At 47.6% G+C, this 18,477-nt stretch overlaps 1 pseudogene; it reads left to right on the forward strand.

The window, feature by feature from the left end:
• The first annotated feature begins 1,946 nt into the window (after nt 1–1,946).
• LOC130022191 (putative zinc finger protein 66) overlaps nt 1,947–18,477 on the forward strand; it is a 58,807-nt pseudogene continuing 42,276 nt past the window's right edge.

Below are 18,477 nucleotides of genomic sequence, written 5' to 3' on the forward strand. Positions count from 1 at the left end.
ATATTTAAGGGGGGAGAGAGGGCACATACCCGGAGATGCTCATGACTTACTCGAGTCTCTAAGCTCAGGTATTGTCCCTGGCGCTGCTAGGGGCCATATGGGATGCAGAGGATTGATCGGTTCATCTAGTCAAGCGCCCAATTCACATTATTGCCATCTAACCACAATACTTGTATATCTTTTTTAGGTTCATGAATTTCAGCTCCCTCACATCAAGCTGCAAAGCAACCCTGACTCTTCATCTCTCCCTGAGCAGACGACACCTGACATTGTGGTAAATACTGAGGTCCCCGGGACAGAGTTCCCAGGTTCATGTCCTTGTCCACCCTGTAAACGAGTGTCAAAGATTTGTCCACTCTAAGTCACATGGTGGAGCCACATTCCAGGCTACGGTTCCCTGGGGGCAGCACTGCTGCCAGCCTGAAGGGGGGCGCTAGTATTTGGGAGCTCCTGGACTGAGAGTCAGCCCCTGGCAGGGCCTATTGGGACTTTCCTGTGGGAGCCAGAGAAGAATCCGGGAATCAGAGAAGGCTGTCTTTTCCTCCCCTGTAGCCTGGTCCCAGGCTCCTCTCCTGAAGTACAGCACAGATGCCAACAAAATTTGCATCCCCAGCGGAGACAGGAGCTTCTTCCATTGTCTCCCAGAGGTGGATTTGTGAGGCTGTGCCCGAGGTTATGGCTGGTCTGGCTCAGAATTGGGAGGAGGTGCTCCTCTCTGGTGCTCACTGTTCTGTTTTCTCCAGGTCTTTGCACGGAGCCTCCTGCTGATACTCAGAACAATAGTGACAGTAGAAGATGGTGACACGGCTTCTGATAAACCGTCCGCAGGTAGAAGTAGATGGATAGAATGACATGAGGTAGTATCAGAAGTGCCCAGGTTTCCTGGGCCTTCTGTTTTGAGTTTCTTTTGGACGGATTCCAAGATGAGACTTCTGATCGGACTGTCCCATTCTGGTGTTTGAAGCTGCTTTTGTGTATGTTTGTTTTGTTTTATTTGGCTTTGGGGCCAACCCAATGGTGCATGAGGAGTACTCAAAGCTCTGTGCTCAATGCTCTTTCCTGAAAGGTCTAGGTGATCAATAGGATGCTGGAGGTCCAAAGGTTTCATCTTGGGTTTTCTGTTTTATTAGGGGTGGCAGAGCAAGGATTCTCGCAATCATTCCCTGTGCTGCACTCTGGCATTGCCCCTGGCAGTGCTTGTGGGACCATATGGGATGTCCGGGATCGCCAGTCCTACATGCTGTCCCCGGAATAGCTGTCGTGTTACGCCAACCTGCTTCTTTGGTTTCTTTTGCATTGTTTTTGTCATCAGCTTTCCTCTTGACTCTTTGCTCTAGATTCACAACTGACTGGCCTCAGAGCACCCTGGGGTGTGATGGCCTCGTTTGCATCCTGGCAACTACCCCCAGACTTGCTTTTCTCCTATTTTGTCCTTCCTACTTTGGAGAGACTACCTGCTCGGTCATACAGTCTTGCGTTCACATAATCTTATGTGTGGATTTCTGGGCATGCGCCGATCCCAAGGAGAAAGAGCCAAGGATCTTTGTGGCCAGTAGAGATGTTGGGGTCACAAAACTTCTACCTTGTTTGAGCAGGATTTGGGGCAGTCCTGAGCAGTGAGTTCCTACAGGCGCACATGCCATGCACTGCTCTGAGTAACTGTCTATATGGACTGTCGAGATCTCAATCCTAGTGGTCATGTGCTGTGGGGTTGCAGCGGTGAGCGTGCAGTGGTTTTTGCTACACCCAGGGATAGCCTTTTGGATCGTACAAGTCTGTGTTCAGGTGATCCTCTCTACAGTGCTCACTGGACGAGTGGTGCTCGAATTGGCCGGGGGGTTACCAGGAAAGCAGATACATCCAAGAACCTTCTGTAAAACTTCCTCCAACTTTAGCAGATCCAGTTGCCTTATGTGATTTTTGGGGCCCGTCAGTCATGCGTGTGCATGGAGGCTGGTTCATTTGGAATGGAGAGGCCCTGTGACAATATAGGACCCTGGTACCTAGCCTCAGAGTAGTGGGAATGAGGTTAAGATAGACTCTGACTCCCACACTTTTTGTGTGCTGACTCAGGATGCAGTGACCTTCTATGACGTGACTGTGAACTTCACCCAGGAGGAATGGTCATGCCTGGAGGCCTCTCAGCGGACGCTCTACAGTGACGTGATGCTGGAGACCTACCAGCATCTGCAGGCTGTCAGTGAGAGCAGTGTGGAGCCAACCTTGTCTAAACAGACCCGCGTAGGCTCCCTGGGGTTGGGCGGCAGATGTTTGCAAGCGGCGCACGTGGATTAAATCCCAGGCATCCCATTTCATCCCCAAGCAACAGCAGCAGTGATTTCTGAATACAGAGTCAGGAGTCACCCCTCAGCATGGCTAGGTGAGACCCCAAAGAAGACAAAAACCAACAACATACTGTGCTGATCAACCCCCTGTCGGCCATACACAAGGTCAGGTCTAGAGTATTTGTGGTATTTTCTTGGGTCTTACCTCTCGAATAACTAGAAATATGTGGCATTTTGGAAATGGACATTCTGTTCATGCTTTTCAGATATATGTCCACTTGTATCAGGAAAATATGGGGATTTACCTGTCACCATCTCCCTGTCACTTATCCATGCCTCTGTCTCTGTTGGGGCAGGGCACTCTGGGATAAAGCCTGCGGTGATCTCCTGGCTGGAAGGAGAAGCCCTGATGTCGGGGAGGAGAGGCGTATGTGCGGGTGAGTGTCTGAGGACCCTTCCTGGCTCAGGCCCTGTGCAGTGTATGGGTGCGATGAACAAGTAGGAAACACGCTGCTGAGACTGGGGCCTTGGGCTCCTGGATCCATGGGTCTGTGCCGCACTCACGCTGCTCTTCATTCCCCTGGACTGTTATTCACAGAATGATCATGTAATTTGCTTCCATGGCTTTTGAATAAGTAAGACCATAACAGAGCTAGTTTGGATCTGAACGATAGTACAGCAGGGAGTGCCTTGCAGTGCCTGAAGGTAACCTGTTCTATAATTTGTTCAATAACCTGGTTCCCTGAACATTACCAGGTCTACTCAAAAACAAAAACAAAACCTAGTGTAGAATTGCCAAGATCCTCACAGTTTTCCACTATCCGAATCTTTTCTTTAGTGTGGGACTCTTTGGACTTTGAGAACCACAGAGATGTACTGTTAACTACATGGCATCATTATGCTACATTTTTTGACATGTGCTTGATTTGCATGTTTTGTTCAGTTTCAGAACGGAAACCGCGACTTCAGGATTTGGCATTAGAGCACTTTGATTTGGGAATGGGGTCAGCAAGTACGAGTGAGTTGGTAAGATTCGCTAATTCAGAATAAATATTATTATGCCAGCAGGAGTGGACCAAGTATGTGATTGTTAAGGTGGAAGGCTGAGAATGGCAGGGAGGAATTCCAAAGCCTGATGCTTGAAGTAGAGGACCCTTAGCTTCACTAGGTGCTGAAATCAACCATGTTTAAAAATACTGTGAGTTTTTATTTGCTTGAAAGTGGTAGTTGTTTAGAAAGCTAATTTCTGCGCCCTAGAGATGGTGCAGTGAGAAATATAATTGCTTTGCACATGGACGGATATTCCTTACCCAGCACACCTTATGGACAGCATAGACCCACAGAAATCATCCTAGACACTGCATGGTGTGACCCTCCACCAACCCCACCCCCAATAAATAGAAACTACAAAATAGAAAGAACAAAAAACTTCATTGATCCTGAAAGCCATCACTTGTGGTGAGAGCTTTGCAATGGCCACGTGGTCTGTCTCAGCTGCGTGACGATGCAGCGTTGTCTTCACCCCTGCATCACAGGTTCCACACGGAACTTTAACCAAACCCGCATTGGATCTATTTCATTTTCTCTTGAAATAGATGCTTCCATTTTCTATAGAAGGAATTATTTCCAGTTGTATTCCTTCATTAATTTAAAGGGGAGAAAGCCACAGAATTTACTGACTCTGCATCCATCAATTTTGTGTGTCCAACTTACAGTTACATGAAATTATTCTATTGTAAGACAATTCGTATGTCAGAAATTGCATTTGTGTTGTGCATATGTGTGAAACCACAGCTGAAGGGCTCATTTTTTGTCAGGAAGACTCAGTGAATAAGTCAATAATTAGAATCCTCTGTTGTTCTACAGGAAAACTGCCACCCCAAGTGGAATGTCTCTGATCCTACACTGTGTTACAATGTCTCTAGTGAGCAATCCTACCCTCAGCCCCATGAGAACGCCGAGACAGGCGGGATGTCTTCTGAGGGTGATCAGAATGGTGAGAGCTACCTCACTCTGAAGAAGTCCTCTCCTGGAAAAAGTTCCTTGGAGTGCGTTATTCTCAGTTTACAGGCAAAAAATTCCCCAATGGGGCACCTGCTAGGGAGAGGCTCACTGTTTATAGTGAGTCCCTCACAGCAACATACCCTCAACCACAATCACCGTGAGCAGAACCCATCTAGGTGTAAGGAAGGTGGGGGAGCCTCCCCATGTTCCCAGCACTGTGTTTTTCCCTTAGAAAACCACAGTGAACAGAATCCCCAGAAAAGTCAGCCCCAAGAGCAAAGTGTGAGTCAAGGGTTACCCCATAATGACCATATGAATATTAATGCAAGAGTGAAACCTTATACATGTGAAGAATGTGGAAAGACCTTCAGTAGATCAGCAAATCTTATTTTGCATAGTAGATTTCATACAGGAGAGAAACCATATAAATGTCAGACTTGTGGGAAGGCCATTATTCAGACCTCACATCTTAATAGACACATGAAAACTCATGGAGTGGAGAGAAGCCTTATATATGTGAGGAGTGTGGCAAGGCCTTTACTCAGTTGTCAAGCCTCAGTAGGCATGCAATTATTCACACTGGAGAGAAACTGTATAGATGTAAAGAATGTGGAAAGGCCTTTGTTTGGGCCGCAAGACTTAGTTTACATAGGAGAATTCACACTGGAGAGAAACCGTATATATGTAAGGAATGTGGGAAGATCTTTGCCGTAGCCTCATATCTTAGTGTACATAGGAGAATTCACACTGGAGAGAAACCGCATATATATAAGGAATGTGGAAAGGCCTTTGCTAGAGCCACAAAACTTACTGAACATAGGAGAATTCACACTGGAGAGAAACCGTATATATGTAAGGAATGTGGGAAGGCCTTTGCTGTAGACTCAACTCTTAGTGAACATAGGAATGTTCACACTGGAGAGAAACCACATATATGTAAGGAATGTGGGAAGGCCTTTGCTGGAGCCTCAACACTTCGTGAACATAGGAAAATTCACACTGGAGAGAAACCTTATCAGTGTCAGACATGTGGAAAGGCATTCACACGGTTCTCTTCCCTTACTCTGCACATGAGAATTCATACTGGAGAGAAGTCTTAGATATGGATGGAGTGTGAAAAGGCCTTTACTTCTTCCTCACAATTGACTGTACATAGGAGTATTCATAGTGTAGAGAAACCATATATATGTCAGGAATGTGGGTAGGCATTTGCTACAACCTCAAATATTAGTGTACATAGGAAAATTCACACTGGAGAGAAACTTTATATGTAAGGAATGTGGGAAGGCCTCTGTTTGTCCTCAATACTTAATGTACATAGGAGAATACTCACAGGAGAGAAATCATATACATGTAAGAAATGTAGAAAGGCATTTTGAGAAACCTCAGATTTAGTGTACACAGTAGCATTCACGCCAGAGAATAACTTAACTTCCTCTTAGTCGTCGATTTGCTCTAGCGGGCACAAGTAACATCTCCATTTGTCCCTGTTGCGTGCTAGTGTAGCCCAATGGCATCTGTTCGCTCTGGGAACATGAAGAGCCTCAGACCGATCGTTCATGATCTTCACGAAGAAGTCTGACCATCTGGTAGGTGGGCGGCCATGCGGTCTTTTGACATCCTGTGGAATCCAGTCAGTAACAGCTCTAGTCCAGCGGTCATCTTTAAATCTCATTACGTGACCAGCCCATCTGATTTTTGACACCTTGGCAAACGAGACAGCGTCCCTGATTCTTGATCGTCGACGCATGTCAGAACTCCGGATTCTTTCCTTCATTTGAGTGAAACGTGATATTCCAAGCATAGCTCTTTCTATTCTTCTTTGGGAGACCTGAATAGCGTTCTCATCTTTTTTGCGTAGGGCCCAGGTCTCTGAGGCATATGTTAATGCAGTAAGAACAGTGGAATCAAACAGATGTGCCCAGAGCCGGAGGTTCTTTGTCCTCTTAGCTATTTCTCCGACGTTCTTGAAGGCGTTCCAAGCTGCTCTCTTACTCCTGCGCAGCTCGGGTGCCAGGTCATTTGTCATGTTGACTTCTCGACCTAGGTACACATAGCTGTTGCATTCGGAGATGGTCGTTCCGTTGAGAGCGAATGGGGCGTCAGGAATGAGGCTGTTTCTCATGAACATCATCTTCGTAAGATTCAGCTGTAGTCCTACCTTTCCACACTCACGGTCAAAGTCGGCCAGCATTTGTGCCGCTTGGCTGATGTTTGGTGTTATTAAAACAATGTCATCAGCAAAGCGGAGGTGGTGTAGTTGCTGACCATCTATCTTCACTCTCATTCCTTCCCATTCCAGTCGTCGCATGATGTTCTCGAGGGTGGCACTGAAGGGTTTCGATGAAATGGTATCACCCTGCCGCACCCCTCTCTTTACATCAACGACCACTTCTTTGTAGAATGGTGAGATCCTCGTAGTGAATCCGCAATACAGCTCATGGAGGATCCTGATGTATTGGGCTTGAATGCCCTGATTGGCTAGGGCTTCAATGACCGCTTCCGTCTCAACAGAATCAAAAGCCTTCTTTAAATCAATGAACGTTAACCAGAGTGGCATCTTGAACTCCCGAGAAACATCAATGAGCTTGGTTATCGTGTGGATATGGTCGATGGTGCTGAATCCTTTGCGGAACCCAGCTTACTCGCATGGTTTTCCTTCATCTAGTGTTCTGCCAATCCTATTTAGGATGATTTGAGTGTACAACTTGTACATGACAGACAATAGGCAGATCGGGCGATAGTTGCCAATGTCATGGATGTCTCCCTTCTTGAACAGTAGTACGGTCCTGCTGGTTTTCCTCTGGGACAGAATCTTGCATTCAGACAGGTTGCGAGTGAAGAGGCGAGCCAGTGTATTGATGAGTACTGATGGCAGGTTCTTCAGGTGTTCAGCTCTGACCTTGTCTGGGCCGGGTGCTGTTTGTTTCTTTACTGACGAAATAGTGTGTCGGATTTCGGAAGGGAGAACGTTGGGAATGACATATCCATCCTGTGGAATTTGGTATGTCGGCAAGTGGACATGGCTATCGAAGAGATTTGAGTAGAAGTCATGGATAATCTTCTCCATTGCCATTCCGGAGGATGTGATGTATCCATCAGGACGTTGGAGGGCAGTCATCATAGTCTTGTAGTTGGTGAAGGACAGGCGGGCGTTTCGAATACTTTTCGCTGCTTCTGCCGCATCTACCAGTACTTCTGCTCTTCTCTCTTTGAGGTCTTCCTTGATCGCATCTCTGCACTGCTTTGCGAGCTCGGACAAAGTGCGAGCTGCACTGCTTTGTGTGCGTGTTCGAGCACGCCAGAGAAAAACCTTATATATGGGAGAAATGTGGCAAGGCCTTCTGCCATTCTAAATCCTTTCTAAGCACGGGAAAATTCACAGTGGAGGGAAACCTTATTAGTGTCCGACTTGTGGGAACACCTTCATTTGGTGCTATTCTCTTACTCAGTATATGAGAATTCATACTGGAGACAAACTGCATATATGTCAGTAATGTGGGAAGGGCTTCATGTACCCCTCACACCGTAATAAACATAAAAATTCATACCGGATGATTTGATCCCTTAATATCGGTCTCTAAGGACAGAACAGGACAAGTCAGACAAGCAAGTTTCGTTTGGACACAATGGTCAAGGGTGTTAAAAAAGTGCAGTTAAGAGGGAAGTAAGCCTGCCTGCTCGGAACAGGCTTCTCTTGTCATTGAAATGTACCTGCTGATTTTCACCCGGGCTGCACCTATGCCAGTACTCTAGGGCTTAGAATTGCTTGTGTGTTAACTTGTAAATAATGGGTCCTGGTGACGAAAATAAGGAGGAAGTTGACTGAATGAAGAGGTATAGTAACACCCCCCTGCTCAGAGCTGTCACGGCTCACTACTCTCTTATTGTTTGCTATGCTTCTGGCTTGGCCCAGAGGGGCTGTTTGGTGGGAATTATGGCAGAAATCAACCAAGATGCAGCACTGAATTCTTTGAAAATGGAAAAACAGGTAAACCTTCATTCTTCAGTCTTTCCTGTGTTAGAATTTGGAATGCTTGAGCACCCTGAAAATCCCGGTTTGGGAACTTGAGCGGCAGGTCACACCAGCTTGTCGGGCACTTTCATGCTTTTTTTACTTGTTCTGGATGTCCAGGCTTTAGAGGATGTGGAGCTTTTGAGGGGTGCATTGGGGCTGTTCTTTGGCTCAAGTGCCATGGGTGAGGGTGCGTTATTCTGAGGGCTCCTGCAGCCACGATCGCAACCATGTCCAAGATGGCACTGGAGGGTGGGCACATGGACTTCAGGCCTTGGTGTGAGGAGCCTGCAGAGAGTGGGGGTCTTGGCCATCTCATTCCTCCCAACTCGAGACTGCGCAGGACTATGTTTGGAGCCTTTGGACTGGACATAACACTTATCAAAACTCCAGGTATGTTCACGGGCAGCCCCCAAAGGAAAGGGACACTTTTGGCGTCAGTCATTTTCATTGGCTTCCTTGCTGGGTTTGGGACTTTGGGGCGTGTTTGGAAAAGTGAGAGATAGTTGCCTCTGAAAATTTACTCTTTGGATTATTATTATTTATTTATTTATTTATTGCTTTTTGGGTCATACCCAGCGTTTCACATGGGTTTCTCCTGGCTTATGCACTCAAGAATTACTCTTGGTAAAGCTCAGGGGACCATATTGTTGCTGGGATTCGAAACCGGGTTGGTCATGTGCAAGTCAAACGTCCTACCTGTTCTGCTATCACTTCAGCCCTACTTTGGATTAATTTTAATAGCTTTTTTTTTAATTCAGGGGAGTTGGAAGGGATTCTTTGATTCTCAAGGTTTACTTCTGGTTCTGCAGCTCAGGAATTATTCTGCAGTGCTGCTGGATTCCTATGGGATGGGGAAGTTTGACCTGGATCAGCAAGGCAAGCATCCTACTCACTTTATAGTGAGTCCAACCCCAATATTGGTGTTTTTTTTTCCATAAATAGAATTTCTACTTCCCGGGTGTCTGGTACCACCAGCAGGTCAATCTGTGCCTGTAAGGAAAGTGCATTAGCAGAATGATGACACGATCAGACTTCCAGATACTCCGAAATAGATGCTGTGCCTTTGGCCAGACAACAAAAACTTTGGGCAAAGTCTTCCAAGAAAGTAAACGGCCAAAAGTTAGGTATGTGCAAGACACACCAACAAACCATTTCCGGCTCAATTATATAATTGGAGGCAAGGTCTCTCTGGTTCCTGATCAAACTGCTTAAAGTCTATGATCCCAGAGACTCAGAGACAAATCTCAGAACCCAGCGGCTTTTTGCAGAGATGTGTCCGGTTCCCGCAATGAGCTGCCAGTTACAGACCACCACAAGGGGGAAAGGGTGTGTATCTCCGCCTGATCCCACTTGGTGGCTCAGTGGCAACCATCTTCCAGAGGCCATTGGACAGACAGGTTTTTGACAGACAGGTTTGGGCCTGCAGTGACAAGACATGTGGGGCCTCATGGGATTGGGGCAGACTCTGCCCTTTTCTCCCCCCCTCAATGAGACCCCAAGTTGCTACCCATGTACAGACTGTCTGGCTCTTGATCACTCGGCCATGATCCCAGAGTCTCAATAACAAATCTTCGGAACCCAGTGGCTCTTAGCAGAAATGTGTCTGGTCCCCACAGTAGGTTACCAAAGCTGGGTATTTCAGGTGGCAATAGGTTTCGTGCCTGGCGGCTCAGTGGCCGCCATCTCTAATGGCTTCTGGACGGTTAGCTTTGGGACTGCTGTGAGGAGACATGCAGGGCCTAACTGGATGGTGGTGGAGCCGGCCCTTTTCTCCCCGCCGCAACGAAACCCCGAGTTGTCTGGCACCTATGATTGACCTCTCTGGCTCATGATCAAGGTACCTAATGGCCATGACGCAGAGATTCAGAGACAAATCTTGAAACCCAGTGCCTTTTAGCAGAAATGCATCTGGATCCTTCAGTAGGTTACTGTTCCTGGTCCACCCCAGGGGAAATTGGTGCTGTCCCCTCAACTGCTCCCACTTGGCGGCTCGGTGGCCTCCATCCTCCAAAAGCCTTTGGAAAGTAAGGTTTGCGCCCTCACTCAGGAAGATACGTGGGGCGTCTCAGGATGGGGTGGAGCCGGCCAATTCCTCCCCTCCCCAACAAGAGCCTATGTCATTCCCACGAACCGTCTCTCTGGCTCGTGGTAAAGCTGTTTAATGGCCATAACTCCAGAGACTCTGGAACAAATCTCGGAACCCAGCAGGTTTTGACAGAAATCCCTCCAGATTTAGTTGTTACAATTTCAGAATTCCAGCATCATATGTTATTTATAACCAGCATTCGAAAAAGAATTGTCAATTGTTGTGTTTTCGCCAGATCTGAGTGCTGGGGTAAAATCCCAAATAATACTGGTGGTCTCGTGACAAAATATTGAATGTAATCAAAGTAGAGAGAAGAATGTGGAAATTATCTACCCCACAGTTAGTGGGAGGCTGTGGAATGGCGGTATACTTGGGTTTTTAGTGGTGGGAAAAGGGGACGGTGAAGGGACGGGTGTTTCATTGTATGACGGAGAATTAAACCTGAAAGCTTTTTAATTGCTCTCCCATTTTTTCCCGTTTTCTCCCATTTATTTAGAAATGGCCAGAGAAATAGTAGGGCAAGTAGGATGCTTGCTTTGCATGTGGCCAACCCAGGAGTCCTCCAATCCACAACATCTTTGAGTTTCTCATTGGACATTGAGTATCCCCTTCTCATCGCTAGACCATGTTATGTGGAGGTGTGGCGTGGGGTAGGGGTGTCTTCTCCCCGGAGCTGTTCATTACGGATAGATCCTGTGCTTTGCTTTCTTGACTTTGTTGTCATACTTCCTTATCTGTAAGGTATGTCGAGTAGTCCATGTGTTTCAAGGCCCTTGTGTCCCCGGCTATATAACTAGCCTGGCTGTACACCTAAAGGGTTGGGTGCCCTTTCTGGACTCCTCTCAGTCAATCTGACACCATGCATATCTTTGCCTTTGGAGCATTGCCATGGTTTTTTGAATATGGGAAGAAATTTAGTTTTCTTTTGTTTTGGGGCCTGGGGATGCTCAGCAGTTATTCCTGGTGGTTCTCGTAAGTTGCTTTTGACAGTGTTCAAGGATCAACCACTGTCAGCCTCATGCAAGGCAAATGCCTACCTGCTGTACGCTTGTACGCACCAAAAATTGTTCTATTGTGTGTGTGTTAAATTGTTACTGTGAGCTCATAGTGAAGTTAATTAGGACGAGAACAGCAGTGCATCACGGTGGGTTCTCGCCTTACAGATGCCGCCTACCTTCGATGTCCAGCATCCCCTATGGTATCCCAAGCATCACTGGGTGTGATTAAAAACAAAACCCAAAAGGCTTTATTAGGGATTGCCGAGATCCTCCTAGCAACACTTCCCGCAGATTTTCCCTTTCTGTAGACTTGCTTGGACTGTGAGAAATATAGAGTTGTCCTCCACCTGCTTGGTCATTCAACTGCATTCCATTCAACATTGGACTAATTCTCATTGTGCATTTTGTTTGATTTCAGAACTCAAATCACAGTTTTAGAATGTGGCATTATAGCAAATTCTTTAGTAACAGGGGTAAAGGTAAAAAGGTAAAGGCCCTCCCGTTGATCGTCGATTTGCTCGAGCGGGCCCAGTAACGTCTCCATTGGAGACGTTGTTGTTACTGTGTCTGGCACATCGAATACGTCACGGGGCGCTTGCCAGGCTCTGCCGTGTGGGCGAGATACTCTTGGTAGCTTGCCGGGCTCTCCGAGAGGGGCGGAGGAATCGAACTCGGGTCGGCCATGTTGGCCGCGTGTAAGGCGAACGCCCTACCCGCTGTGCTATCGCTCCAGCCCAGTAACAGGGGTATTGCATACAAGTGTGCTGTAAGATTCTCTTGTTGAAACTAACTATTATCCCATTGGAGTGCTCAGTGGACCGAGTATGCGACATGAAAGGTGGGGTCCGGCTCCATCCCCAGAACCACAACTATGGTCTCAGCATCACAGGAAAAATATCGGAGCCTAATGCTGGGACTAGAGGGTCCTTAACCTCAGTGGGTGCTGAATGTTGTATTCAGAGATGGTGATTCTGTTGAGAGTGAATGGAACATCAGAAACAAGACTGTTTCTCATGAACATTGTCTTTGTGAGATTTAGTTGTAATCCGACCTTTCGACACTCACGGTCGAAGTCAGTCAGCATTTGTTCTGCTTGGCTGATGTTTAGTGTTATTAGAACGATGTCATCAGCAAAGCGGAGGTGGTGTAGTTGCCGACCATCTATCTTCACTCCCATTCCTTCCCATTCCTGTCATCGCATGATGTTCTCAAGGGTGGCACTGAAGAGTTTTGGTGAAATTTTATCACCCTGCCCGACCCCTCTCTTGACATGGATAATTTCTTCTTTGTAGAATGGTGAGATCCTGGTAGTGAATCCGCAATACAGCTCATGGAGGATCCTGATGTATTGAGTTTGTACACCCTGATTGGCTAGGGCTTCTATGACCACTTCCATCTCAACAGAAAAAAAGGCCTTCTTTAAATCAATGAACGTTAGACAGAGTGGCATGTTGAACTCCTGAGAAACCTCAATGAGCTTAGTAATCGTGTGGATATTGTACATGGCACTGAATCCTTTTCGGGACCTGGCTTGTTCACATGGTTGTTCTTCATCTAGTGTTCTGCTAATCCTATTCAAGATGACTCGAGTGAACAGTTTGCAGATGACAGACAATAGGCAGTTTGGGCGATAGTTGCCAATGTCATAGATGTCTCCCTTCTTGTATAGTAGTACAGTCTTGCTGGTTTTCCATTGGGATGGAACTTTGCATTCAGACAGGTAGCGTGTGAAGAGCCAAGCCAGTGTATTGATAAGTACTGATGGTAAGTTCTTCAGGTGTTCAGGTCTGATCTTGTCTGGGCCAGCTGCTCTTTGTTTCTTTACCGAAGAGATGGCGTGTTGAAATTTGGAAGGGAGAACATTGGGAACAATATGTCAATCGTGCAGAATGTGGTATGTGGTTAAGTGGACGTGGCTATTAAAGAGATCTGAGTAGAAGTCATGAATAATCTTCTCCATTGCCCTTCTGGAAGATGTGATAGATCCATCAGGATGTTAGAGGTTAGTCATCTTGGTCTTGTAGTTGGTGATGGACAGGCAGGCATTATGAAGGCTTTTCATGGCTTCTGCCGCATCTACCAGCATCGCTCTTCTCCTGTCTTTGAGGTCATTCTTGATGGCTTCTCTGCATTGTTTTGCGAGCTTGAACGTTCGCTTGCTGTTTCCTGAGGCATGTGCCAAGCCATGTTGGCGAATAAGTTCAAAAGTGTTCAAAGAAAGGCGGGTTTTTCGTGGTTATCTCTCTCGGCCCTGAGAGTCCCAGCAGCAGGAATCCCTGAGCACTGCTGGTGTGACCCTCTCCCCACCTAAGTAAAGAGAACAAGATAACAGAAAACTTATTGATCCTCGAGAGGAATCTGCTTCAGGTGAGATGTTTTCAAAGCTCTGTCTCGGCTATGTGGGGATGCATCATTGCCTTCGCACGTGTATCCCACTAAGCTATCCCACTAAGCTTCACACTAAGCTAGTAACAAAACTAGTCTCGGGACCCTTTTATTTTAACTCTAAACTGGTGCGTCAATTTTCTGCAGAGGGACTTATTTCCACTTACTGTGTCTGTTCTTTGAGTTGGAAAAAAATCATACAGCTATGTGACCTGCCGTCCATCTATTTTGCTTGTCCATCTTGCTGAAACGTTAGGTAGTTGCCTGTAAAAATCCATCCATGGGTCAGAATTGCAACCGAGTTGGGTAAATGTTAGAAACCAACCTGCAGGTCTAGAATTTTGTTGTCGAGAAGACTATCAGGCACAGCCCCTCCAGCACTTGCCTCTCCTCTTTTTTATTGGAGCTCATCCCCCTTGCACTGGTTCACCTGGCTGCCATAATGGTCTGTCTGCACTTGGAACCTAGCACTTTAAGGCTCTTCGTGAAATGGATGATGTCACAGACTGGAGTCTTCCATGTGCACCTTTACTTCCCAATGATGTCAAGTGGATCAGGCCTCATACAGACAAGCGTTTAAAGGACAAACTGATACTTCAGGTGAAGGGGGGAACTGAAGGCTAATCAGTGGCAGGACATGAGGACCTCTCACCTTCAATGCCTGTAATGTGACCAATGGGATCGTTCCAGCTTTCAGGACAATTTTGTGGTTATTTATCAGTCCGCCTCATCCATATCCAGTGGGTTCCTGGGGTCTGCCTTGCTCCAGAGGCTTTAGGAGAATGCAGAGCTTTGCTGGTTGCATTGGGAGGATTTAACACGGCACGTGGGTCTCGGGTGTGAGCTTGGGGGCATATTCGTCTCCAGCTCTGCGATGGGGCAGCGTGGCCCCTGTGCGGAGTTGAACATGGGGGGCTGTGGGTCTCGAGGATGCCCCACCTGCTGATGGAAGAAGTCTTAACCATCCCAGCCTTCTCAAGCAGGGGTTGTACCAGGCCCTGTCCCACAGCTTTCAGTGTAGGCATGTGTGTGAAACTGCCAGATCACTTTGAGGGGCAGATCCTCAGCCCCCAATGGTGAGGGACCTTATTGAACCCCGTCTTTTTTATTGGCACCTGCCAGAAAGATTCCTGGGGGGCGCATATGCTGCCGGAGCCCATGTGCTGCTTGCACCCACATGGCCGAGCACATGTGGTTCCCGAGCACATGTGTTGCCCGCATCTCCCCTCTTGGGATGTGTACATTCATGCTTTCATGTCTAACTTTACTCTCTCTCTCTCTCTTTTTCTTTCTTTCTTTCCCCCCACTCCACAGCTTAAAAATCCTCCAAATGAAATCTATTTACTTAAAAAAGAAAGATTCCTGGGGACCTATTTCTAGCATGTGGCTGAGGGTTGTAAATGAATATATACATGAACATCGGGACTCACAGAGATGGTCTTGGTGGCTGTTTGCAAAGTACTTTTGTGAATTTTGTTTCCTTCACAAATACAAAAACTCTCTGCTCGACATGTTATCTGCTCAGCTCATCCCTCTCTATCTATCCCAGACCTGGCGACCCCCAGCTATCTGGATCACCTGATGCTATCCCGGAAATGAGGAAAAATGAACCTTCCTGAGCAGGCAAGTACCTGGTCAGGGATATTTGAAGCCTGGCCCTTTAAGGCTCTAGGCGAACGTGCAGGTGACATCACAAAATCCACGACCTTTATCCGCCAGGGCTTGGCATTCTGTGGGGAGGTACCAGCGGGTCGCCTGGTTGCGGAAGGTGAGGAGCGGGTGAGGGGGCACCCTGGGGGGCAGGGGGTCCCCGAAGGTCGGTGCCCCCGCCACCCGCCCGGGTGGTCGCTCTGAACGCCTGAACCTCCGCGTTCTACGCCTTGTGGGCAGCGGGGTCGCTCCGTGGCGATGGCCCGGGGTAGCGGCCCCTCAGCCGGGTCACACAGAGCGCTCCTGCTGAAAGTTTTATCTTGTTTATAAATTGATTTTGAGGGACACAGGGTCATTTTTTCTAAGTAGAACTTATTTAGGAAGATGCATAATGGGGGAACGCGGCCGGCCGGGTTCAATCCCGGCACCATACATCGTCCCGGTACCAGCCTGGAGTGAGCCCAGAATCCGGAGTAACCCCTGGGCAAAGCCCCCCAGACCCCCCAAAAATATGGGTGGGTAGAGGAAGCACGTGGTCAAGGAGAAAAATGAATTTGAAGCGCTAAGTTCGTTCTGAAAGTTCCAGAAACAAGGACAATAACGAAACAAATAAAAGAGGAAAAAAAGTTTTAATTTTTTATGTGTTTTAGACCCCTACCTGGTGTCGCTCAGTACTCCCTCCCTGGGGATCCGAGGACCCTTTGGGGTGTCGGGATGCGAGGCCAGCGCCCTCCCTGCTTACCCATCGCTCGGGTCCCTCACAAAGCAGAATGTGTCAGAGCTAGAGGGAGCCTCAGTCTCCCCCCCAGATCTGATGGGGCATGTGAGGGATCCTCAGCGTTAATTTAGTTTCGGGGCGACTTCCGCCACCTGGTCAGTCACAGCGGTGGGTGGATCATCCCAGCAGTGTCCCCAGGACATCCCGTTACTGGCACCCTTTCATTCCTTAGGCTGCTTGTGGAGTAGGAAAAGCGTGGGATTCCCTCATCAAAGGGACCTGGGGGCGCATTCTTTTTCCTTGTGGGGGGTGTTGAGCCCCACCTGGCAGTGTTTAGTGGTCAAACCTGGGGTTGCTCAGGGTACCCCATATCTGGGTCAGCAGCCTGAAGGAAAAAACACCCTCTCCTCTGTCCTGTCATTCTTGGGGGGTGGCCGGGCTGGATGGGGGGAGGGGCGCAGCATATTCTTTATGTGCTTGGGGCTCAAACGCATTTGGCAGAGCCTTTGATTTTCACTGGTTCTTGTGCATTCAGTGGGTTCTGGGAGTTCAGGGAGGTGGGGAGCTTCTCTTTCCTTTTGATTTATTTATTTTGCATTTGGGGTCACACCCAGTGAGGCATTATGCTTACTCCTGGCTCTAAATTCAGCAAGCACTCCTAGTGGTGCTCGGAACCATAGGGATGCCCAGAATTAAACCAAGGTTGGCCACCTTCAAAAGAAATGCTCATTTGCCTATTCTGTCACTCAAGTCCCCAAGGTGTGGAGCTTTAAGCCAGCTCAGGTTGCGGTCTGGTGGGGTGCATCAGGGTGGTGCTACAGTGGATCTTGCAACCAAATATGCAATCTTAGCAGGAAGTAGCTTGGGCACTTCCAGCGTGTGCCCTAAACTCTCTAATAATGCAATTTAGGATCACTATTGGCTACCATACCTTTATTCATTTGAATGAATTAAATATTCAGTCTGTAGGAAGTACAACTGGAAGACACAGTTACTTCTCCTGCCTTTGCACACAGGGATCACTCCTGGCGGGGTTCAGGGCACCGTATGGGATTCCAGGATTCAGACTTGGTTTGGCCGAGTGCAAGACAAGCACCTCACCTGCTATACAGTGTCTCCAATCTCTTTCCACAGAAATTTCTCTTTTTTGCATTTTTAGGGTCACACCCAGCGATGCTTAGGGTTTACTCAGGCTTTGCATTCAAGAATCACTCCTGGCAGTGCTAGGGGACAATATTAGATTTTTAGAATCGAACCCGGATTGGCCGCATGGAAGGCAAACTCCCTACCTGGTGTACCATCGTTCCGGCCCCAGAAATGTCTTTATTATTTAATTTAGTGTACTTTTTTTGACCAAAGCAGCATTCAATGCTCAGGGGTTACTTTTGGTTCTGAGTTCATGTATCATTTTTAGCAGTGCTGGAGTGGGTGAGCCGATGTCCTGTTGCATATTGGGGTGGGAAACTCAACACACCCTCTCCAAGAGGCCCCACTAAGACAGCAAGATGCAGAGGCAGGAGACTATGCTGTTCTCTTTCAGGAGCAGGGTTTTATAGTCTTTGGGTCTTTGCCATTGATGGATTACACAGCGCCGGGGGCAGTTGGTGGTTGTAACGCCTACATACTGGAAGATAGGGGATCTGGGTGGAGGAGGACCATCCCTTTTCTCAGTCTCCTTCATTCGCCCTGTCTCCCTGAAGTTTCTCTTTTTCTTCTCTCACCACGACCCCAATCCATGCCTCCCCACGGGAAGCACAATGAAAAATGGTTTTCCAGACTTCCCCATCACCTGCATCCCACGAAGAAAAAGCAGCCCTTAAGGTGTGTTACTCATCTCCTTAGACCAGGAACTTAATTGACATATTTAGTTTTACTTCCTAATGATTAACATTCTGTATGGATACAGTAATAGACACTTTTAGGGTTGTGGGTGACTCTCCTGGGGACTTCTCACCACAGATTAGATTACAGTGCTCAGACCGGATCAATCACTCCTAATCCCAGCAGCGTCCAATTCTAGTTATTACTTTTTGATACATGACAGAATTTGTCCATGACCAGGCTCATATGAATAAGCACTATGGTACTTTGTCCAGGCCCATTTCGATGCCAGGGTAGCTAGCTCACCACTTGCCCTGGGTCCATCTAGTCCCTTATTGGACCCTTCTTTTGGGGATCGAGGAAGAAAGGGCAACTGAGGCTTCAGTCAAAAGAGCAGATGTCCAGGAGGTAATATTATCTGGAGACCATCTACTCTCAAGCTCAGGCTTGTCTGGTGGGGGACGTGGAGCTTTGGTGAGTGCAGTGGGTGCTGTGCCTGGGCGCAGGGGTCG

Source organism: Sorex fumeus, unplaced genomic scaffold, assembly GCF_029834395.1.
Source record: "Sorex fumeus unplaced genomic scaffold, SorFum_2.1 ptg000019l, whole genome shotgun sequence".
NCBI classification, from domain to species: Eukaryota; Metazoa; Chordata; class Mammalia; order Eulipotyphla; family Soricidae; genus Sorex; species Sorex fumeus.